This window comes from Eptatretus burgeri, chromosome 17 (assembly GCF_056783735.1).
Source record: "Eptatretus burgeri isolate ZD-2024b chromosome 17, Ebu_testis_v1, whole genome shotgun sequence".
In the NCBI taxonomy this organism is placed as follows: Eukaryota; Metazoa; Chordata; class Myxini; order Myxiniformes; family Myxinidae; genus Eptatretus; species Eptatretus burgeri.
In genome coordinates, this window is record NC_140977.1 from 22,923,732 (window position 1) to 22,946,158 (window position 22,427).

The 22,427-nt window shown below is 48.7% G+C and overlaps 1 protein-coding gene across 10 annotated transcripts in view; it reads left to right on the forward strand.

The window, feature by feature from the left end:
* LOC147009546 (protein 4.1-like) overlaps nt 1–22,427 on the forward strand; it is a 124,417-nt gene that overhangs the window by 16,109 nt on the left and 85,881 nt on the right. For 3 of the 10 annotated variants that reach the window (XM_085861250.1, XM_085861257.1, XM_085861256.1), the window contains exons 1-2: nt 9,169–9,366; nt 9,522–9,621. The exons of 1 other annotated variant lie outside the window; for it this stretch is intronic. The gene's annotated coding sequence lies outside the window, so the exon portion shown is untranslated. Of the gene's footprint in view, nt 1–9,147; nt 9,429–9,521; nt 9,622–22,427 lie in introns of those variants that run through there. 6 more of the 10 variants (XM_085861258.1, XM_085861259.1, XM_085861252.1 and 3 more) reach the window with 5 other exon arrangements.

A 22,427-nucleotide genomic window follows, 5' to 3' on the forward strand; every position in this document is an offset into this window, starting at 1 on the left:
CTGGAAGAGGGGCCTTGTTGTCCCTCTCTGGAAAGGGAAGGGTGATCGCCAAGACTGCAAAAACTACCGAGGGGTGACGCTGCTCTCAGTGCCGGGCAAGGTCTTTGCTCGGATAATTCTTGATAGGGTTTGCCACCATCTGCTTGAGCACCAGCGTCCAGAGCAGTCAGGCTTTACACCAAAGAGGTCAACGATTGACCGTATCCTTGCACTTCGTGTCCTCACCGAACACAGACGAGAGTTTCGGCAGGGGCTGCTTGCAGCCTATGTTGATCTCTGTAAAGCGTTCGATTCAGTGAATCGGGATGTCCTCTGGAGGATTCTTGGTCTTCGTGGGGTGCCACCGAAACTGATCGATCTGATGTCTGAACTCTACTCTGGTACTGAGAGTGCTGTGAAGTGTGGTGGTACCATCTCTGACTTATTTCCAGTTGTTACTGGAGTTCGTCAGGGATGTGTACTTGCCCCCACACTTTTCAGCACTTGTATGGACTGGATTCTAGGGAGGATGTCGGAGAGATCAAGTTGCGGTGCATCGTTTGGCAATGTCAAGATCTCAGACCTTGATTTTGCAGATGATGCAGTCATCTTTGCGGAGACTTTAGACATCCTCTTGGGGGCCCTCGAGGTGCTGAATGAGGAGTCGGAGCCGTTGGGATTACGGATTTCTTGGGTCAAAACTAAGATCCAGGCTTTCGGTGACATCTTGGATGCTGCTGTCCCGTCTGTGTCTGTTTGTGGTGAGGATGTTGAGGTCGTGGAGAGATTCACTTACCTTGGCAGTGATATTCATGTCTCCGCAGGTTGTGAGCCGGAGGTCAATAGACGTCTGGGTCGGGCCTGGGGAGTCATGGATTCACTGGATCATGGGGTGTGGCGCTGCCGGTACCTGTGCGGGAGGACGAAAGTCTGAGTCTTCAGGTCCTTGGTACTTCCAGTCTTGCTCTATGGGTGCGAGACTTGGACTTTGACCAAGGATCTGAGACGGAGACTTAATTCCTTTGGTACCAGGTCTCTTCGGAGAATCCTTGGCTATCGCTGGTCGGATTTTGTGTCCAACGAGCGGTTGCTGAGAGAGACTCGGATGAGATTTGTTACCTGCATAGTCCGTGAGCGTCAGCTGCGGCTGTATGGACATGTGGCTCGTTTTCCTGACGCTGATCCTGCTCACCAGATTCTCTCAGCGAGGGAGTCTCATGAGTGGGAGGCCAGTGGGCCGACCACGTGCCTCATGGTTGCAGCAGGTTGACCATCATCTCAAGGAGATGGGGATGGGCCTGGCATCTGCCTGGGGGATGGCCAGACGGAGGCCCCTGGAGTACCGGCGGAAAGTGGACGCAGCGACGCGCTGTTCTGGCACATGCTCCCATACCTGACCTGACCTCTTCTTTTCCCCTTCTGAATGGGTAGCTCACTGTGTCACATCCACACAACACATATGTGCACAGAAGTGTAGCTGCGACATCAAGAGGATTTTCTGGTACTTCTTGCTCAACACTTCTACCAGCTCATGAATAGGTAGGTATTGATTCTGCCGTTGTATCCAGAGTTCTTGCAATGTGTTCAAGCAGCAGAAGTGATATATACACAGCATAATTATGTCTGTATCTGTTGCATGCACAACAGCTCGATGGTGATCAAGATATTCCACACAATACGCAAGATGAGCAATAATCCTTGTGTCTGCCTCTTCATGTTCTTCACAAGGTAAGTCCAGAACTGAACTTGATGCTGATGTGATGGAAAGAGTGTGACCTTTGTTTTCCATCATACTACCAAGAATGATGGTCACTCCATCCGGAATAGCTTCAGAACTCTCACAAAGGGAAGTGCCAATGAAGTTCTGAAGATTTCCTTTATTTCTTGGATTCTTCATGAATAAATTCCAGTCCGGAATTTCTAGACTCTTGGATGGTGAGAATTGTCTTGCCTGGTCTGTCTGGTTTCTCCTCTGCTGCTCATCACCCTTCAAAGTATGGCTATCATCAAAATCATACTGATCACCAATGATGTTGACACAGTTGCACATTTCAGGTTTCAACTGCAGGATACACCTGCTTGCGAAGATACAGCTGGGGAAGTTCACCAAATGTTTTCGCACCCATTTTTTGGTATTTATTTACAAATGCCATTGTGTCTACCAGATAAACTGTGTATAGGTCACTCTGTGGTAATGATGGCAGCTGTAAAACAACATCCTGCTCAGCTTCAGCAATTAGCACTGCCACGAAATCAGACTCGTTGCCTTTGCGCATTACAACCCCCTGTGCTAAGCGTGGATCAACCTCAAACAGGGATGATGGATAGTCTGTCCACTCATGGGAAAATGCAATCTGTCTTGTGACTGGGTCGGCATCTCGATAGAAACACAGCACACGTGTAGTTGCAGTCTCATCTTGATAGATCCTGATTAAACTCTGTTTCCTTGATGGTTTTGATTTCTTCTGTGAGGAGAAAGTTACCAGCTTCAGTGGTTCAATCTTAATAGAGACCACCTCTTCTACTTTCATAATGGCTTCCATGCCCTTAGCTTGAGCATGGACCAAGTCTTTTGAAGCAGCCTTCTCACTAGTTGCTCTATTGAGCAGAACCACTTGGTTGTTACACTGGAATGGGTTTATCATCTGCTGGCATATCACTTTCTTGATCTCCTCAACATGCATATGTTCTTCTGTTGCCTGCTTCTGTGTTTCTCCATGATGAGTAGATTCCTGTTGGCCTAGATTAGCCATAGACTTTATGTTCTCTGATACAGCTGTGAGAAATGGTGCTGTTTTCACATATTTATCTCGAGCAGCTGGTGCCTGAGATATGCGTTTGAACAGAGATGTCTTCCCTTCATTGTTGTATGTCTGCTCCAGGGCCATGTCACTCCAAACACCATTGAATTTTCCTTTGGAAGAGTGAACTGTGAAGTACCCAACCTGGATCCAGCAAACCTTAACCGAACTGTGTTCAATAGAGTAAGAGGATTTTGGGGGTAGGGGTAACTTTGGTTGACAAAAATGTTAATTTTCTCTTTAAAAATTGATAGAACTCAATCAAATTTGCTGTTTTAATTAGCCATGGATACCATGTTCATATCACATTAAGAGAAATTAGTATTCTAATGCAGCATCTGCCTATGATAAGAAAAGTTCTAAAGGCCATCTTCCAAAAACGTTATTTTTAAGGCATTTTTCACAAAATTATGTACTTTTACGAGGTTTACTTTCACAAAGGCAATTTTTTTTTGTCATTTTACAATGCACTGATTGAATTCTTACATTTAGTTCACATTTATTTTTAATGAATGTGATTTTTTAATTTTTTTAGAAATATTATTGACAATTGCTGTTTTATCAAATTTTTCAAATCTTCCTCAAACAAAAACGGCCGCCAAAATTTTTCGCAAGAGCTTATGAATTGCCAACATTGGTTTTCATGAACTGCAAACATATATCTAAACATCCTGGGGGTGTAAAATTTTATAGCAGAGGCTGTAAGGTCCAACCCTAAAACAGCCTCGTACACAGGTTGGCTCCCGGACTAAAAGGTCGTGAAAATCATCGAAAAAAAAAACGGCTGGGCCAATGTCCAAATTTTACAAACTTTCCGGGGGTACCCAGGGTCAGGTCATGGGCACAAAAAAAAACCTCCACCTTGTCAGCTGAAAGGTGGGGGGGGCGATAGTGGGTAGACAAGGGGGAGGCTTGGAGTGGGTGGACAAAGGGGGGATGCGTAGAAGGGGCTGATTTGGAAGGATGTGGGGTGAGGGTGCTGACAAGGAGAGGTTTGACACTGTAAAAGAACGTGAAGGGGATTTGTTTGTTGTACACAGACATCCTTTTCAAACTGGACTGGAGGTCTTTTGACTCTTGTGAATGATCCAAATGATCTCAGAATTTATACTGTGTTCCTTAAATATTTTTTTGTGCAGATAGTCCAGTCTTGTGGAAGAGCTAGTACACTGAACAGATCAGGATGTAACACACAAACACAGGACGCAAAACGTGCATGTACGGAGAAGGAAACTGTAAAGAGGAAAAAGTGGAAATTTAGGAGGGGATTTGGGTAGTGTTAACAAAAGTTAAAAAAAAATCATTGTTTTGGATTGGAGGTGATGTGAGATGGTGGTGAGCAGCTATCTTGAAGACTTGGAGGGAAGAATGAGATTGAAGATGATTTGGAAGCTGATTCTACAGGTGGGAAAAAAACAAGAACGAATGAGTGGAGTTGAGCAGTGATGCTGAATTTTGGCAGTTTCACCAGAAGGGGGTTGATGGTGGACCATATATCCATATATGTCCTGCAGAAACCTTGGGGGGGGGGGGGACAAATCACAGAAAGAGAAGAGGATGCAAGACCCGAAAGGAGCACAAATGAGCAATTATTTGACCCGTGAAGCTACTGCGATTGTGTAGCCGGCCCCTTGGCTTCAGTTAGGTTTAAACATGTGCATGATATACAGGAAGTATCTTCACAGGTCAGAGAATTTGTTGGAGACAGTAAGTACAGGTGAATTTGTGTCATCAAACCATATAATTATGCCATGAACTTTGATTGTTTACCGAAACCCATGATCACCAAGACGACAAGTTGCTGCGTGACGCTTCCATCATCGAGTATGAAAATTGGGAGCCAAAATCGTCCATCAGTCTGAAAACATAATTTAAAAAAAGCAAAGAAACATTGTTTGAAAGGTGAGAATGAGACCATACCTAATGCTAATTGAGCAGCAGGCCCTACGAGTGGCTAAGTATAGCACCTGGGATGGACGAGGATTTTGCAAAGCGTGGTCCAAGCCGACCATTGTATTTATATTATCTATATGAGGACACAGGAACTTCTTTGCAGGCCTGGGCTCCCAGTCTAGTGTGCCTTTTAGTAAAACTATGTCGTCTCTGCAGGTGGGTTTCGAGTTGGTGTCAGGTTCCACCGGCAGGTACCCAATTGGCTTTCTATAGTACGTGGAGTGGATGAGAGCACTGCAAAAAGCAGTCAAAGAGAGGAACACTTGGAGAAATGAGGGGCATGGGAGGATGGATGCAGAAGCCAACTCTCAGGAAGGGAAAACAGGAAATTTAGAAAGGGGAGGGTATATAATATCATAGTTTCGGATGGGTTATGATCTGGAATGGTGGGTAACAACTGTGTTGAAGACCTGGAATGAAGAGAATGTGGAAGTTGGTTCCACTGTTGAGAAAAAAAGAAGAGAAACAAATGAGTGGATTTAGAGGTGAGCAGTGATTCTGGATTTTGGGAGTTTCACCAGAAGGGGGTTGCTGGTGGACCGTGTGAGCCCTGCAGAAACCTGGGGGGAGGGAAGGGACAGAGCACAGAAAGAACAGAGGGTGCGAGACCAGAAAGGAAGCAGTAGAAGACAGAGACCACCGACCTGTCTGCGATGTGAAAGTGATTGGCCCAACCCATGATATATTTTAAATACAAATCTTTTTGCAACATAATCGAGGGTTTGAAAATATTTTGTAAAGGTGACTGCCTGATTCTGACAGTGTTTATTCTTCAACAACACTGTAATGTAACGGCCATAGCTTTATCGCCAAAGTCAGCTTGATCGCCAATATGGTGGCGTCCCCAAAGGCCATCTGATCTCATGATGTATTTGCACAAGGTCGAGACGAAACATGTCTGACATTCTTGATGAATTGGGCTGATAGGATGGCCTAGATTAGAGGGATGCACACTCCTCTCGAAGCCATCTTCCCTGGGTTCAAAGCCCGGCCGAGCTATAAACTGTTCATCAATGTGCGTGCCGTCCTGGACATCCCATCTGTTAAACTAGGCGTCCCATCTGCCAGCATTAATTGATTAAAGATCCTACAGGGTCTTTCATGAAGAGTAGGTGAGCTATCGTCGGCACCATGAATAAATTCCAAATTCCTACCCTAACTACTGCTGGGAGAGGGATGGCTATCTACCCAGCATGACACTTGGCCAATAAACTGCTTCGGCAAAATCATAGAATACTTTTCCTTGGATTTCACGTAAACAAGGACTGTAGCTTACCACGATTTAAGCTGAGAGACAACCTGTCCAATTGTGGTGCTAAGTTATTGTTAATGGTGTCTGACTAATTGAGAGGCTATTGAGTGCAAAGACAGAGTGAGGGTTTAGCTTTTCCATCTCACAGTTTGTACATAGTCCAAATGAGAGTGCATTGGTTGAGAGTCGACAAAAGTCCATGGCCATTTGAATCCCTTGGGAGCTCAACAGCAGTCCAGTCTGACAGCCTGATGTGTGTTCCCAGGATTATTGAAGAGGAAGTTCCACTACAGGTGCACATTGGACAAGTCGCACAGCTATAGGCACCCAGGCAAACACAAGAACATCCACAATGTCCTCAAGGACAAAAGTACCAGCGAATCAAGATGGCGCAGATCCAGTGTATGACTGAACTCGATTGAAGATTTGGCTGAACGATTGCGTCGCTCTTAAACCCCTCTCGCTCCGAGCACTCTGCTATGTTGCATTTCTAAGCAAAGTGAGCCATTCAGAGAGCATGACCTTTAACTCATCAGGGGTAAATGCCAACCAGTGGCATTGTCCATGGAGTTTGGCTCGATCAGTCCAAGGACTCCATCCAGAGGTGACCTGTCGCTGTGTGTCCCGCTTCGTGCTTTCCTCTTGGCATTCCACTCTTACCTCATCTGAACTGAGCAGACGGAGGTTTTGTAATTCACCACTTCATTCATTCCTCAGATCAACCAAATGCAGGTATATCCAGTGGCCAGAAGACCCATCGCTCGAGTTTCCAATTCCGCCCTTCGATCCCCATTCCCAGACACCAAAGTCTGGACTTAGAAAATAAATAAATAAATCGGAGTTCAGCCACAAGTTTGTTCACATATTAAATCCGCAAATAATGTCGTGTTTCCACTCGAGGGATAAGACAAATGGACCTTAAAATTGTTGTCATTGGCAACCATTGATGATGACGTCACCACCACCACCTCACGCTCCTTTTTGTGGCTCTACTCTGAAGTTAAATGATTACGTGATTGTGTTGATATAAAAAATTAAAGCGGAAAGACTAAAAAAAAAATTTAAAAATAAATACAGACTGGATTACATGAGGAAACAAGAAAGAGCAATCAGAGATTGCAGACCCTCACCAGGACTTGTTTTGTGTGGCAAATAAATGGAAGGATGTACTTTATGAAAGGTTGTTGATTGCAGATGAAAGGTCGAAATGGTCCATCTACCCTGAAAAACTTATACCCCTGAAATGGTCCAAATGTGTAAGGATCAAAGGTCTGAAAAGTTGTTAAGGTCAAATGGTCTGAAGGTCTAAACTCTAAAGGTTGAAAGATCGAAATTGGTCGAAAGGGTCAAAATGGTCTGAAGGGTCTTAAGGGGTCTAAAGAGTGTAATTTAAGTTCTAAATGGTTGGAATTATCTGAAGGGGTCTAAAGGGTCTTAAAATGTCTAAAAATGGTCTAAAGGTCAAGGGGTGTCTGCAGGGTATTAAAAGGTTTGAAAGGTGTGAATGTCTAAAGGGTAGAAAGGAGTCGAAGGGTCGAAGAGGATCTAAAGAATCTTAGAGGTCTAAGGGTTTGAAAGGGTGTAATGGGATCTATATGGTCTTCAGAGTCTTTTGGGTCCTTTTTTTTTGTATACCTTGTCGAGGCTCGTATGAGAGCGAACACACAATGCACAACAAGGGCGGCATGAGACAAGAGGGGCGGGAGAGGGAAGGACAAAACAGTGGGGAACAGAGACATTAGGAGATCTGTGGAAGGGAGAGGGATGGTGCAGGGATCACGGGGTAAACAAGATGGACACTACAGGGACTTTCAGGAAGGAAAGCAAGGAATTTGAAGGAGGTGGGTTTGGGGTGGATTAACGGGGGTAGAAAAGATTGAGGATTTGGATGGGGGATGATAAGAGGTGGTGGTGAACAGCTGTTTTGAAGGCCTGGAGGGAAGAATGGGATTGAATAGAGTGTGGGAGTTTATTCCAAAGGCAGGAAAAAAGAGGAATGAAAGAGTGAAGCTGAGCAGTGATTCGTGATTTTGGTAGTTTTACCAGAAGGGGGTTGTTGGTGGACCTTGAGCGCCGTGTGGAAATACGGTGGGGACAAATCGCAGACACAGCAGGGGGGCGAGACCGGAGAGGAGACGGTAGAAGACAGAAAGACCACCGACCTGTCTGCGGGGGGGGGGGGAGAGAGAGAGAGAGAGAGAGACAGACACAGACACAGACACAGACACAGACACAGACACAGACACAGACACAGACACAGACACAGACACAGACACAGACACAGACCCAAAGACTCAGCTTCATCACGGGAGATACCAATGATCCGAAATGCCTTGGTTTCCCACAGCGTGAAGCCGAGAAAGGTGAGAGGCAGGAGCACCAGCACAGAGGGGAGAGCAGTACTCCATCAGGCTGCGGCCAAAAGCTTTGTAAGTGGTCAGGAGTTCAGGTGGGCCGAGAAGGACTTTGCATGACGGAGGATTTGCAGTTGGGGACTGGCTTTGGAGGCCAGCTTGGAAATGTGACTTTCCAAGGAAAGATCATGGCAGATAGTGAGACCCAGAAGCTTGAAAGAAGACTTCTTCCAGAGGATTGTTGAGAAAGTGGATGGTGGGGTTTCCAAACGGTCCTTTTGGAGAGACATGGTGAGAGTGTGAGATTTGTCCGGATTGAAGGACATGTTCCACGTTTTGGACCAGCTTGTGATTTTACCCAGATCTGCAGTGAGTGAAGGAGCTGCTGCTTGCCGGTCTGAGGGATAAAGGGGTTTTGCAAAGGGTTTTAGGCCTCAATGTCTTTTGGGTACTTGAGGTCACATGGATCCTCGGGATCTTTCGGGTCCTCGAGGTCTTTTGGTGTTTTTGAGTCCTCTGTGTCTTTTGGGTCTTCGTTGTCTTAATGGGTCTTGGGGTTGCAAAGTGTTTTCGTTGTCTTAAAGGGTCTTGGGGGTTCTTAAGGGTCCGATGTAATTCATACACATGCTCACGTTCTGTGCGGACAAACAAACGGATCGAAATACAATAAATACCCTCTCGTCTGTCGAGGGTAATAAATAACCGGATCCAAAGACCGCGGACAACGGACAAATCTGTTCTGAGAATGCGACAGGGTAGTGACACAGTCGTGATGGGCCCAACGTTCCCCCGTCCCCTCCTCTACCCCTCCCCCCTTTTCGTGTCGACACGTAATTGCGTCGAATGACGGAACGAGCGGAGCAAGAACGAAGGAAGTCGTGTGGGCGTGAAATTGGCCTTGAGACGAGAAAGAAAGACTGAAAGAAGAGGAAGATGGGGGAGTGTTGAGGTGAGAGATCCGAATAAGTCGAGATAAACACACAAAAAAGAAGAAGAAGAAGAGTAAAGGAAACACCAGCTGATTGAGGTAAAAATCGTTCGTCGTCGTCGTCGAGCCGGCGATTCTCTCTCCTTCAACACAAAACCAATGTGAGGGTAGTTCTCGGTGTCACTACATTTATTTATTTATTTATTTATCCTCGTAGCTGTCCTTCGTTTTTCTCTCTTCATTCTTTCCCTCAGTGCTTCGTTGACCCGGTCGTGTCGGGATCGCGGGAATATTGAGGGGAAGGAATCGGAACGAGCGCTGTGTTTTATTTCTCGTCTGGCAGTCGCCATTACGGTGAGAGAGAGGGAGAGACTACGTTATATGTACATATGTGTGTACGGCTTGACAGGCATTGTTTTGCTGTGTGTACGTGTCGGTGTGTGTGTGTGTGTCGGTGTGTGTGTGTGTGTGTGTGTGTGTGTGTGTGTGTGTGTGTGTGTGTGTGTGTGTGTGTGTGTGTGTGTGTGTGTGTGTGTGTGTGTGTGTGTGTTATTTGCTTTTCCATAACAAACCTACATTTAACACGAGCTCGTCGCAGATGGTGCGAGTGAAGGTATTTTTGTACTCTGCATGTTGTCTCTCTCTGTGTCTCCCTGTCTCTCTCTCTCCACTTGTCGTGCACTCCTTTGAAGGGGGAAAGTGCAGTATGTATGTATATGTATATATATTTATTTATTCCCAGGTCTTTCACGAACCTGGTGGCCAGTGCTGACGTTCGGCTGAAAGTGATTTCGGCAATAATAAGTCATTGAGGCTGCCGGCGATATATTGCTATTACCTGTGTCCTGGTGTACAATCGTCACGTCGGTTACAGTGGACAATACCCATTGATGGAATGGCAGCAATGTACTGTATGAGTGATCGTGCTGATCGTGTCACTAATCCTTCAAATGTAAGAAATGCTGGAGGACAGACACCTGCAATCGATCGCATGAGATTGATCTATCGTGTACTACAAGAGGTTGAAGGAACGTTTCAGAGACTTACCTTCCCACCGACGCTTGCACACAACGCTTGAGGAGTAGTTTATTAATCGATTATTATTATTTTTTTGCTTCACGATGACATGTTTCACTGTTCCGCGTGCAGGACGAAGAAGCGTCCCTCGGATGGACGTTGAACTGGCATGAGTTGCTGGATGTTAAAGATCTCGCGGTGTCCTTCGCAAAGAGTCGGGTGACTTATTGCCTGCTTTGTGAACAAATTGATTCCTGATCTAATCTACAAGGGGGCACTGCATCAGAGGTACAGCTGTGCCCCCAGCAAAATGATATTGTCCATAGCCACGTGCTGCATCCAGAAGAAGAAGAAGAGGAAGAAGAACCCTCACAAGGAACTTGATCAAAGGTGGAGGCCGTTGGGCACATCAAGCCTGTGCTATATTTACGAGCTTACGTTGTTTGTCCTTGCTATAGTCTCTTTAAATGCTGAGCGTTAAGGAAGAAAGCAGCACGTACCATTTACGAAGTCTTTAGCACGACACTGTGTCGACAGTTCATGACTGGGTCGAGATTCCCACCCAGGTTAGACAGCTCAGGGATGAGTAAGCATTTCTCTCAAACTATCCTGCAGTGCTATACCGATACACGTTGTATACCTTTTACAAACTGCTACGTAGACTTTTCATTCATTTCACTGGTTTTACTATATTACCGTTGTTCTCGCATTGTGCCATCCTCCGTGATACCTTGAAGGTATGTGCACTCAACTTTGAACCATCTAACGCAGGTTAGAGGCTATTGACTTAGCTCTAAACTACCGCCCTGGTGTTTCACACTTAGGGTCGGTCGTCCGAAGGATGACAAGCTGGAGGTGGACGTTAAAGATCCTGTGGTCTCTTTTGCAAAGCGTAGGCAGGTCATCTCGGGAACGGCGGACAAACGGCAAATTCTCGCCGCGAAGGCGATGACAAACCACCCTGCACTTGCATGGCCGAGAGACTGCTTTGGCAGCTCTGTGAAGAGTGTTGTTGATGTTTATATAAATGAAGCATTTTAAGGTAATTTGTGGATCGGATAACGTTACATGCTATTTGCTCTTATCTCCGTATTTTGCGAGCACTACGTTATGGAGTATGTCATGCAGAGGAATTCTGAAGCCAATCGTCCACTGTGTTTGCATTTTAAATTTTAAAGTAATCATGTGCAGTTGGGAAATGCTATAGTCTGAGATTGGTCTTCAAGTGTGAAGACCATTCCATGGTAAAAAAAAATTTCACCTCCTGCACTTTTTTACCTCTGCCACCGAAGGTAGACTGAGTTTGTTTTCACACCTGTTTGTTTGTCTGTCTGTCTGTCTGTGAGCAGGATATCTCAAAAAGTTGTGGATGGATTAGGATGTAACTTTGTGGACAGGTTGGGTGTGTCACAAGGACGAAATGATTCGATTTTGGTGAAGATCCGGCACTATAACTTTTTTAAAGCGATTCTTCACCATTGGGAGATGGGGCCAAAAACTATATGTAGCACGATGTCTCAAGAAGTTATGAATGGATTCAGACAAAACTTGGTGGATTCGTTTGTTTGGTGACAAGAACAAGCCAATTAGATTTTGGTTCAGGTCCGGTTCCAGATCCAGCCTATTGGTAGGATACAAGGTAAATTGTTCAGCCTGTCGGAGGTCACCATTTTAACCGTCTACCGAGTGCTATTCCAGTTCTACATGTTATTACCCTTTCTGAATTTAAGTATTCCACAGCCTATTACTTGATCAGCTTGCCTGATTCAGAATACCTTTTGGTTTTAAGTAACCTTAAGCTCTCTAGTCTGTGTCGTCGGCTCGCTTTTTGCGAGCCTGCACTGGCAAATAGATGAATATGTCTATCTTGTGTCATGCATGACCAGATAAATGGCAGCACTCATGTTGCTTATTGGGTTTTGTGTAAGCACAGTAATACGATTTTGATCGTGCAGTTCCTGTCATTCTTGCAATTCCCAACCTCCGCGGATAAGTGATGGGTGATGCTCAGAGGTGCTGTCTATGTTCTGGCTGGAACGAATTCTTCGGACCTTTTTGACAGTTCAGTTTGTAATGATTAGGGAATGCATTTGGGCCTATCTTGGTTTCCACTGTTGAAAATAGAAAGTTGGATGGCCAAATGTTTTTGTGTTATTTCATTTAAAATATATATATATATATATATATATATATATATATATATATATATATATATATATATATATATATATATATATATATATATATTCACAAACAATCAAGGTGTGTGTGCGTTATTGTTGCATCTGCTCATGTCACTATATTTTCACATTGATAACGAGACGAGGACAAACCAGTACATAATGTCATAAACTTGTGGTCACAGCATCCTGAGATAAGTGTTCAGATGGGGAAGAAGATTCGGTGGCATTAATGGTTCCAGCGTCTGTTTTGAGGTCAGCGGTTCGAATCCCGGCCGAGTCGTACCAAAGACTTTGAAATGGTACGCGCTGCTTCCTTGCTCAACGTTCCGCATTTAAGACGATAGAGCATGGACAAATAACCATAGGCTGGCAACCATTGTGCAGCCCTTGATTGGCCCAATGGCCTGAGTGGAACTACCTTCTGCTTTTGCCTCCAAATTGGTCTTTCAATTTTATGGTGGTGTATTGTGGTGTGTGTTCCAACTTGTGCCTATTGAATTATTTGATTTCCCTTTTATTATTTTATTACCTCCGCCACCGTAGGTGAAGGAGGTCGGTTATGTTTTCACCCCTTTCTGTCTGTTTGTTTACCGGATATCTCAAAAAGTTGTTGATGGATCTGGATTCAATTTTGTGGACAGGTTCGTTATATGACAAGCTTTTGGTGAAGATCCAGAACTGGATCCGACTACTCGAATTTTTAACTGATTCTTTACCATTGAGTGATGGGGCGAAAACCGATATATATATATATATATATATATATATATATATATATATATATATATATATATATATATATATATATATATATATATATATATATGTATATATTGTTGCGGTTGAGGAAATTCGCAAACCACCATTCAGGTCCCGTAGGTGAGATATCTCTGTAAGTACATGTGTAGTTAGCCCCAAACCCGTTGTTTATAGGGAATAAATGTGATTCATTCAGGCTGCGACGCTTTGAGATAGTCGTTTTTCTGTTCTATCTTTATTTTGAACCAACCACGTCTCAACCGCCATCACACAACAACCACCAACCGCAACGCCGCTTCACAAGAACAACAACGCCAACAGCCACGACCTTTACCTTCACAACTCGCTCCCGCAAACATCGCATCACCGCCATTCCAAACGTCGCCATGGCCATAAACCACCACAATAAACCCTCCACCACCTTCACCTCTCCTTCTGCGGCCATTCCCGCACCACTTGTGAACGCCGAGCGTCAGGCTGTCCTGGCCTCGTACGGGACGCACGCCGAACCGCGAGTGCAAAGTGCGGCCTTTCCGAGGAGAATTCGGATCAGGAATGATACACGCCCACTTCTGATCCGTCCAATCAGCAAGCGCGGGGCGGGTTTGGCCCTGCCTCCAGGCACGTCGGAGTAGAATCGGGATATGCAAATTCTCGGATTGGGGGAGACTCACGCCCCTTTTCCTCCGTCCAATGAGCGAGCGTGGCTCCACCCCCGAGCTCGTTCTGATCCAGAAATTTGCATATGGGTTCTCCTGCCAGCCTATAACGCGCCGAGCGCGGGGCGAATTTGGCAGTCAAGTCGGGTTTGGAGAGAAGAGTCAGTCTGGAGAGGTCGGAGAGCCGAGTGGAGCTCGCAGTCTGTCGGGGTTCGCAGTCTGTCGGGGTTCGCAGTCTGTCGGGGTTCAGAGTATGTCGGGGAGCTGCAGAGAGAGGAAGCCTGGAGCGCGGTCGAGTCTGTTTGAGCGCAGTCGGCCTTGGAGGAGCGGGGAGTGAGTCGGGAGGCGAGGGCGTACAGGTGGTTTGCTGCAGTCGGCTGAGGAGAATTGGGGAAGAGACCGAATAGCTCGGATCCGAGGCAAGGAAGTCGGCGACGAGCTCGCAGTGGAATCGCTCGTCGCGTGACCCAAGCAAGCCAGCTATCCTCTTTCCCCAGAGCATCAACAATTCCCCCCTTTCCCCCCCTTTTTTCCCCCCGTGCTGAGATAGTGCGAAAAGGGGGGCCCCGTTCCCACCCCACTCCATGCAGTGCCAACGAAACCCGCGAAGGAGCGCGGAGTCGGGGCGCCGCTGCGCCACCACATTGGCGGCTCATCACAAAGACATGGGTCAGATCCACCCGGTCTCGCGGACCTGACCCCTCTTTCAGGTCCCGCGCAAATATTGGCCCACAGGCCCCGTCTGCCCCCTTGTCTTTGAGGGTGGCCCTTTTCTTTTGCTTTTGAGTAAATGTGTTGTTGGCGCCGTCTGTAAAGTAAAACTGTGTAAGTGTTGCCGTGTGCACGCGTAGTCGGTTGTAGATCTGCATTGTTGTGTTTCTTTTGTTGCAATTGCTGTAGGTGCATTCTGTTTAATTGTATATGTGTGCTCTCTGTGTGCCGCGGAATATATGTGCATTATGTTGAACTGTTTTCCCGTTTCGCTTCGTCTTTTCTTGAATTGAATCTCCATCTTGCTTCACGTAAAGGGTTGGTAGTGGGCTTAATACGCCCGATAATTAATCGGAATCGTCGAGGCCGACGATAACACCGCTCGGTTATCCCGATAGTACGGAACGGGTCGCTTAAGTGGCCCGTGTCCGGAGTCGACCTGCGGCGAGGTGCGATCGCCCAGTTTACCCTCCGCGTGGGTACTTAGGTCGGTCGAGTTTGGCGAACAACCCTATCCCATGCGGGGGGGCCGATTGGCACGATCGTGGTGAGGCCAAAAGGCCCACCCGTGACTAGCTCCCGGCGTTAGTCCGAGAGGGTCACGACAGAATTGTCCGTCCGGTGGGCGACGTGCCGCGATTCGAGTTACGTGGCCGTTCGCACGCCGGCGGGCGCGAATTCGCAACATTGGTGTCAGGAGTGGGATACAAACCCACCCCCCCTCCTCGCGGCACTGGTGTCGGAGAGCGGGAAAACGGGCTCTCCTGTCTCCAGCTAAATTCACGGGGAATCAGTCCAGGGATGAGAGGAGCGACCCCCGATTCCCTCCAAATTACGAGCAGGCCAAATTAACCCCTTACGAGAAATAAGATGGAGTCTCAAGGCGAGCGGGAGCCGGGGGTATTAGAAATGGATTTAGAATGTGTAGAATCCATGGTCCAGGATGAAATCCCCGTGCAGGAAATGCTGGTTGTACAGGACGAACTTTCCCCCAACTGAACCCAGAGTTCGAAATGGGTGCAGTGGCTGGGGTGGAGGACGAATGGCCCCCACGTGCGAATTCGCCCACGGATCGGACGATGGAAATGTTTGAGGCATTGATGAGAAAAATGCATGCGAATACACAACAAATGGATGCGAATACGCAACAAATGGATGCGAATACGCAACAAATGAAAAACGAAATAAAAGGCATGAACGAAAAAATGGAAACAAACATGAAGGAAGTAATGAGAGAACTGCGGGGTGAGACGCAGAACATGGGCCGAAGCCTGCAGGCGGGCATGAAGGCAATAACCGGGGAGCTCAAAATGGCGACGCCACGTGTGGGAGCGAATGAGCAGGGAGGGGGTGCAACGGCTGGCAGGCCCACGGTGGAGGCGGATGAGGACAAAACAATTCGGGAGACGTGTTGGGCGAGGGTCGTGACGGTGACCGAGAGGGAAAAATTAAATGCGGAGACCAAAACGTGTGAGACGAGACACGAGGTGACGACAAAGGAAATAAAAATAGTGGAGACACGGGAGATGGGAACGATCGAGGGAAGACTACACGATGAAGACTGGGTTAGAGACGCACACACACACACACACACACGGAGGTAGTGGAGGACAATGTGGGTGAGCTGGCGGACTGGGTAGAGACCCAGTGCGAGCAGTTGGATAGCCTCCTCCAGGAACGGAGGAAGCCGCTATGCTCCCTTGAAGCGAGTCACGACCAGGTGAGTTCGGTCGTGCTTTGCGAGGTCGAGGGGAGGAGTGCTGTGGACAGGTGCACGGAAAGCTTGGGGGGTATCGAGGCTCCGGAGACCCTTGTGGGGACACGAATCCCCAGTGTGGTTGTCCCGGTGTGTGTGGTGTCGAGGTGTGTGTTCACGAGTGTGGCGAAATGCCTGCTGCAACGCACGTATAGCGTGGGTGCAAGGGCGTGTGTGAGAGCGACAAAGACCCCGTGTGTGGATGAGACCCCAGGTGTGAGTGCGAGCCCGTGTGTGGATGAGACCCGGTGAGTGCGTCCCCGTGTGTGGAAGCGACCCCGTATGTGAGTGGTGTGCCGGAGTGCGTGCTTCCCAGCACGCCGTGTGTAAAAGGGGCACCGCAAGTGGAAGAGGCCGTGTGTGTGAGTGAAACGGCCAGTATGAGTGAGGCACCGTGGGTGAGTGCCCCCGCGTGTGTGAGTGGTATGGTTTGTGTGAGGGAAATGGCACGAGTGAGTGAGCGGCCGAGTGTGAGAGAGACAGCGTGTGCAAGGTCGCTGTGTGTAAGGGAGATGTTTGTTGGCATGCGGGAGCACGCAGCCGCGTCTCCCGGTGTGAATGTAATGGAGTGGAGAGTGAGCGTCGGAACACGCAGGTGTGCGTGGTTGGAATGGAGACTACGACTGCGACAGAGGAACAAAAGCCGGGTAGCGGCTGTAGCTGTTTTGGGGACCGTGCCGGGTTCACCCAGCAGCGAGCGCGAGGTCCGTGCCGTGCAACGCACGAGGCCGCCACGTGCTCACTTGCGGGAGTGAAACCCGGTCCGGAAATGCCAGCGGTGAATGTTGCCGATCCCGCGGACGGACAAAGTTTAGGCAGTATTACGGATTTGGACCGGACGGGTTCTCCACGCGATCGTGTCTGTGAAGCTCCAACGGGCAGAGCACATGTGTTCGCGTGTGGAACCCCTCGAGACGTGAGACTTGTGTTTTTTTATATGCGCCAGGTGACGTCATGGCTGCGTGTATGGTTGGAATCCGGCAGGAGGGTGAATCCCTGCCGGATGGTACCGTCCAAGAGGGACGAGGGACGCGAACAGCTGCCATGACGTCACGCCACAGGTGCGCGGCTGTGAATTGCCGCGCTGGTGCTGCGCAATAAAAAAAAAACAAAGCAAGCCTCGCTTTCGGGTGAACAGGATTTCCTGGGCAAGGGGTGGATGATCCCCTTGGCCTGCACACAGGATGAAACTAGTTTGGGGGAAGGGTTAGCTTAGCTAGACTGGCTCCATGGGGCAGGGGTAAGTCCTCATGGGGCCCGTGAAATGGATTAGTTAGAGGGATTGTAGCCAGATTTAGGTTGGGGAATGGATTTTTTTTTGATTTAAAAGACAGTGACAGACTTTGAATGTGTAGAGGGGACGTAGTTTAGCTACGTAGTGTTAAAAGGAACGTGCTATAGTGAAAGGGACGACGTGGGAGCACGAGTTAGTTTGGGGATGTAGTTAGAAGGATGGCAGAGTTCAGCGGTGTGTGTGTGTGTGTGTGTGTGTGTGTTGAAGAATTGTGAGGTGAGTACATGATGAGTGAGTGAGGCCAGCGGGTCTGTGTGAGTGGAGCGAATGGGGAATGCATGGTGCGATGAGTGATTGGGGGGAGGAGTGACTCCCACCCAAGGGACCCCGGGGTCAGTGTATACTGAATTAGTGGGTTAGTCAAATTAGCAAAAATGGAAGTCGTTTTGCTGTTGGTGGGAATGTAGGCTCGATACCCATTTGGAGGGGTGCAGGAGCCCTGTTGACGGGCTGGGAGCGTGGCTGCGAAAGGTGAGTATCGCTGAGTGGGTACCCCGGGCACCAGGCTAGTCGGCCGTAGTAGGCCAAGGGCCCATGGGGGGCCGGGATAGCGTAATGGGCACGGGTGCGCCCGCTTGGTGCGGGGGCCCAGGGCGCCGTTAGCCGCGTAGGCAGTGTTGTGGGCACGGGTGACCCTCGGAAAGGGGCCCGGGAAGCCAGCCTGCCACGTGTGCGTTTCAGGGGAGGTGCCATGGGGGGCACTCCCCGGTGTTTAGGGAGCTGGTAGGCTCGGAGGTAGTGTAGTGCCCGGGGGTGCCATAGCTGGAGAATCGGCAGAGGGTAGTGCCTGCCAAGAGGAGCCACGCGTCCCAGCCATGAGACCGTGTGAGGGCACGGAAAGAAAATTGAGGGGCGAGGCCCGAAATTGTGAGGACACCAACGCAGGCGACGGGAATCTGGGTTTTTAAAACCAATAGCTTAAGTGAGAGGCGCTTGTTGAAAGCCCCGGGGTAGTTTAACAGTTAAATGGTTAGGGTAGATAGGAAGTGTACCCCTCCGCACCATCCATCCCTTCGCTCTCGTTGTGGGCCGCGGGACCCACTTTGGGTTAAGATCGTATAACTCTGGGGAGGCCATTCTGAGGCTTCGTTGGGCCTCGATACAGGACGCTAGCTCTCCCTTATTCCCCTCCGGGAAGGGAACGTAGGGGTTGGGAGTAGGCTAGGTGACAGGATAGGTTAGCCGAACAAGGACGATAAAGGGGGTTAGGGGACGATTTATAGTGGGGAAGTAAAAATAAAAACAACAAAAAAAAAGTTGGGGCTGAATGGGGTTTGACAAATTAAGGGAGTGGGTAGGTACAGTGACAGGCAAAGGCGATAGGTTGGGAGGGAGACCGTAGGGTAGGTCCGAGCCCGCCTTCCGAGTGGCCAGCACCACCGCACTCCTTCCACCAACCTCCACTGCAAGGCAAAGGCCGGCCAACTTCATCGGCTGGCTGTGTTTTGCTGCAAGGCCTGTGCCAGCCAGATCGTCTGCCGGCTGTGTTTGCCTGCAGCGGGCCTGGTTCTGCAGGCTGTTTGCCTGCTGCCCTTGCCATGCCATGCCCACTGCCCATGTTCACCAGCCCCGTTCAATTTTGCTTTGCCCCCCTTTGTTCATTTCCATGTGCGCCAGGATCAAGGCAACAGTTTGCAAGCTGCAAGAACTGTTCTGTTGGCAGCTACAACACTGGCCTGCAGTGGCGGCCCGTGTACCGTGTTTGCGTCCATCCATGAATCCATTCATCCATCCATCCGTTGTGCTCATTGCGTGTGCCACTTGAGCTGGCACGGAGACTGCGTTTGTGCAGCCCATGCACCGTTGTGGTTCACTGGGTTCATTTTAAAAAGGGAAGGCCTTGTACTGCGTGTGAGCAGCCGGCCACGTTCCCTGTCACCTGCATTGCTTGAGCCAAAGCCTGCATGCGAGCAGCCTGGCTCCCTGCTAACTGCTTTCTTTTTGCAGAGTCCATTGGTCCTGGGCCATGGTTTAGTGTAAAATTTGTAAGTTCAGGTTAAGATGTACTGTACATATGAGTGCGCCCCCGGCATGTCTGTCTTAGCGCCGGCAATTTTATTTAAGTCGTCTGTGTAAGTGGATTTGTTTCGTTAGTTACTCAGCCCTCAGGTTATTAATTAATTGCACTCAGGGATCCATAGGTAAAACGTACTAGGGGAGAACTACACATGATGACACATGAAAATTTGACGACTCGGGACGAGTCTGTAAAAAGGGGAGGGGGTAGAGTTGCGGTTGAGGAAATTCGCAAACCACCATTCAGGTCCCGTAGGTGAGATATCTCTGTAAGTACATGTGTACTTAGCCCCAAACCCGTTGTTTATAGGGAATAAATGTGATTCATTCAGGCTGCGACGCTTTGAGATTGTCGTTTTTCTGTTCTATCTTTATTTTGAACCAACCACGTCTCAACCGCCATCACACAACAACCACCAACCGCAACGCCGCTTCACAAGAACAACAACGCCAACAGCCACGACCTTTACCTTCACAACTCGCTCCCGCAAACATCGCATCACCGCCATTCCAAACGTCGCCATGGCCATAAACCACCACAATAAACCCTCCACCACCTTCACCACTCCTTCTGCGGCCATTCCCGCACCACTTGTGAACGCCGAGCGTCAGGCTGTCCTGGCCTCGTACGGGACACGCGCCGCACCGCGAGTGCAAAGTGCAGCCTTTCCGAGGAGAATTTGGATCAGGAATGATACACGCCCACTTCTGATCCGTCCAATCAGCAAACACGGGGCAGTTTGGCCCCGCCTCCAGGCGCGTCGGAGTAGAATCGGGATATGCAAATTCTCGGATCGGGGGAGACTCACGCCCCTTTTCCTCCATCCAATGGGCGAGCGTGGCTCCACCCCTGAGCTCGTTCTGATCCAGAAATTTGCATATGGGTTCTCCTGCCGGCCTATAAAGCGCCGAGCGCGGGGCGAATTTGGCAGTCAAGTTGGGTTTGGAGAGAAGAGTCAGTCTGGAGAGGTCGGAGAGCCGAGTGGAGCTCGCAGTCTGTCGGGGTTCGCAGTCTGTCAGGGTTCGGAGTCTGTTGTGGAACTGCAGAGAGAGGAAGCCTGGAGCGCGGTCGAGTCGGTTTGAGCGCAGAGTCGGCCTTGGAGGAGCGGGGAGTGAGTCGGGAGGCGAGGGCGTACAGGTGGTTTGCTGCAGTCGGCTGAGGAGAATTGGGGAAGACACCGAATAGCTCGGGTCCGAGGCAAGGAAGACGGCGGTCGGCAACGAGCTCGCAGTGGAATCGCTCGTCGCGGGACCCAAGCAAGCCAGCTATCCTCTTTCCCCAGAGCATCAACAATTCCCCCCTTTTTTCCCCCCACGCTGAGATAGTGTGAAAAGGGGGGCCCCGTTCCCACCCCACTCCAAGCAGTGCCAACGAAACCCGCGAAGGAGCGTGGAGTCGGGGCGCCGCCGCGCCACCACATTGGCGGCTCATCACAGACACGGGTAGGATCCACCCGGTCTCGCGGACCTGACCGCTCTTTCAGGTCCCGCGCAAATATTGGCCCACAGGCCCCGTCTGCCCCCTTGCCTTTGAGGGTGGCCCTTTTCTTTTGCTTTTGAGTAAATGTGTTGTTGGCGCCATCTGTAAAGTAAAACTGTGTTAGTGTTGCCGTGTGCACGCGTAGTCGGTTGTAGATCTGCATTGTTGTGTTTCTTTTGTTGCAATTGCTGTAGGTGCATTCTGTTTAACTGTATATGTGTGCTCTCCGTGTGCCGCGGAATAAATGTGCATTATGTTGAACTGTTTTCCCGTTTCGCTTCGTCTTTTCTTGAATTGAATCTCCATCTTGCTTCACGTAAAGGGTTGGTAGTGGGCTTAATACGCCCGATAATTAATCGGAACCGTCGAGGCCGACGATAACACCGCTCGGTTATCCCGATAGTATGGAACGGGTCGCTGAAGTGGCCCGTGTCCGGAGTCGACCTGCGGCGAGGTGCGATCGCCCGGTCTACCCTCCGCGTGGGTACTTAGGTAGGTCGAATTTGGCGAACAACCCTATCCCACGCGGGGGGCCGATTGGCACGATCGTGGTGAGGCCGAAAGGCCCACCCGTGACTAGCTCCCGGCGTTAGTCCGAGAGGGTCACGACAGAATTGTCCGTCCGGTGAGCGACGTGCCGCGATTCGAGTTACGTGGACGTTCGCACGCCGGCGGGCGCAAATTCGCAACAATATTATTTATATATATATATATATATATATATATATATATATATATATATATATATATATATATATACATACATATTTATATCATGATATATCAAAACATTTATGGATGGATTCGGCCGAAACTTGCTGGACAGGTTGGATATGTGACAAGAATGAATCGATTTGATTTTGGTGAAGATCCGCATTTGAGAAATTTTTAATTTTTTGGTTTTTGATTATTATTTTTTGAAAGTGATTCATCACCATTGATGGATCGGGCTAAAACGATATGTAGCATGATATTTCATAAATGCAATATATAGCGTGACACTACTTTCATGGCCCCAATTAATCTCACCTCCTCGGGTCTCAGGTGGTGGCTGCAGGAGGCCTGATGTTTCCAATCAGTTGATCGAGGAAGGAATTTGTAATTAGTTCAAAGTACTGGTGATAGCTGGACTGCTCTTCACAAAAGACACCGTGGGATCTTTCACATCCACGAACTAATGCCAGCAGACGAGACAGCCGGCTTAACGTCCATCCGAGAGACAGAGCACTTTGCAATGCCCTCCTTGCAATGCATTAAATCTGCAATATTTAGTCCGTTTGGGAAT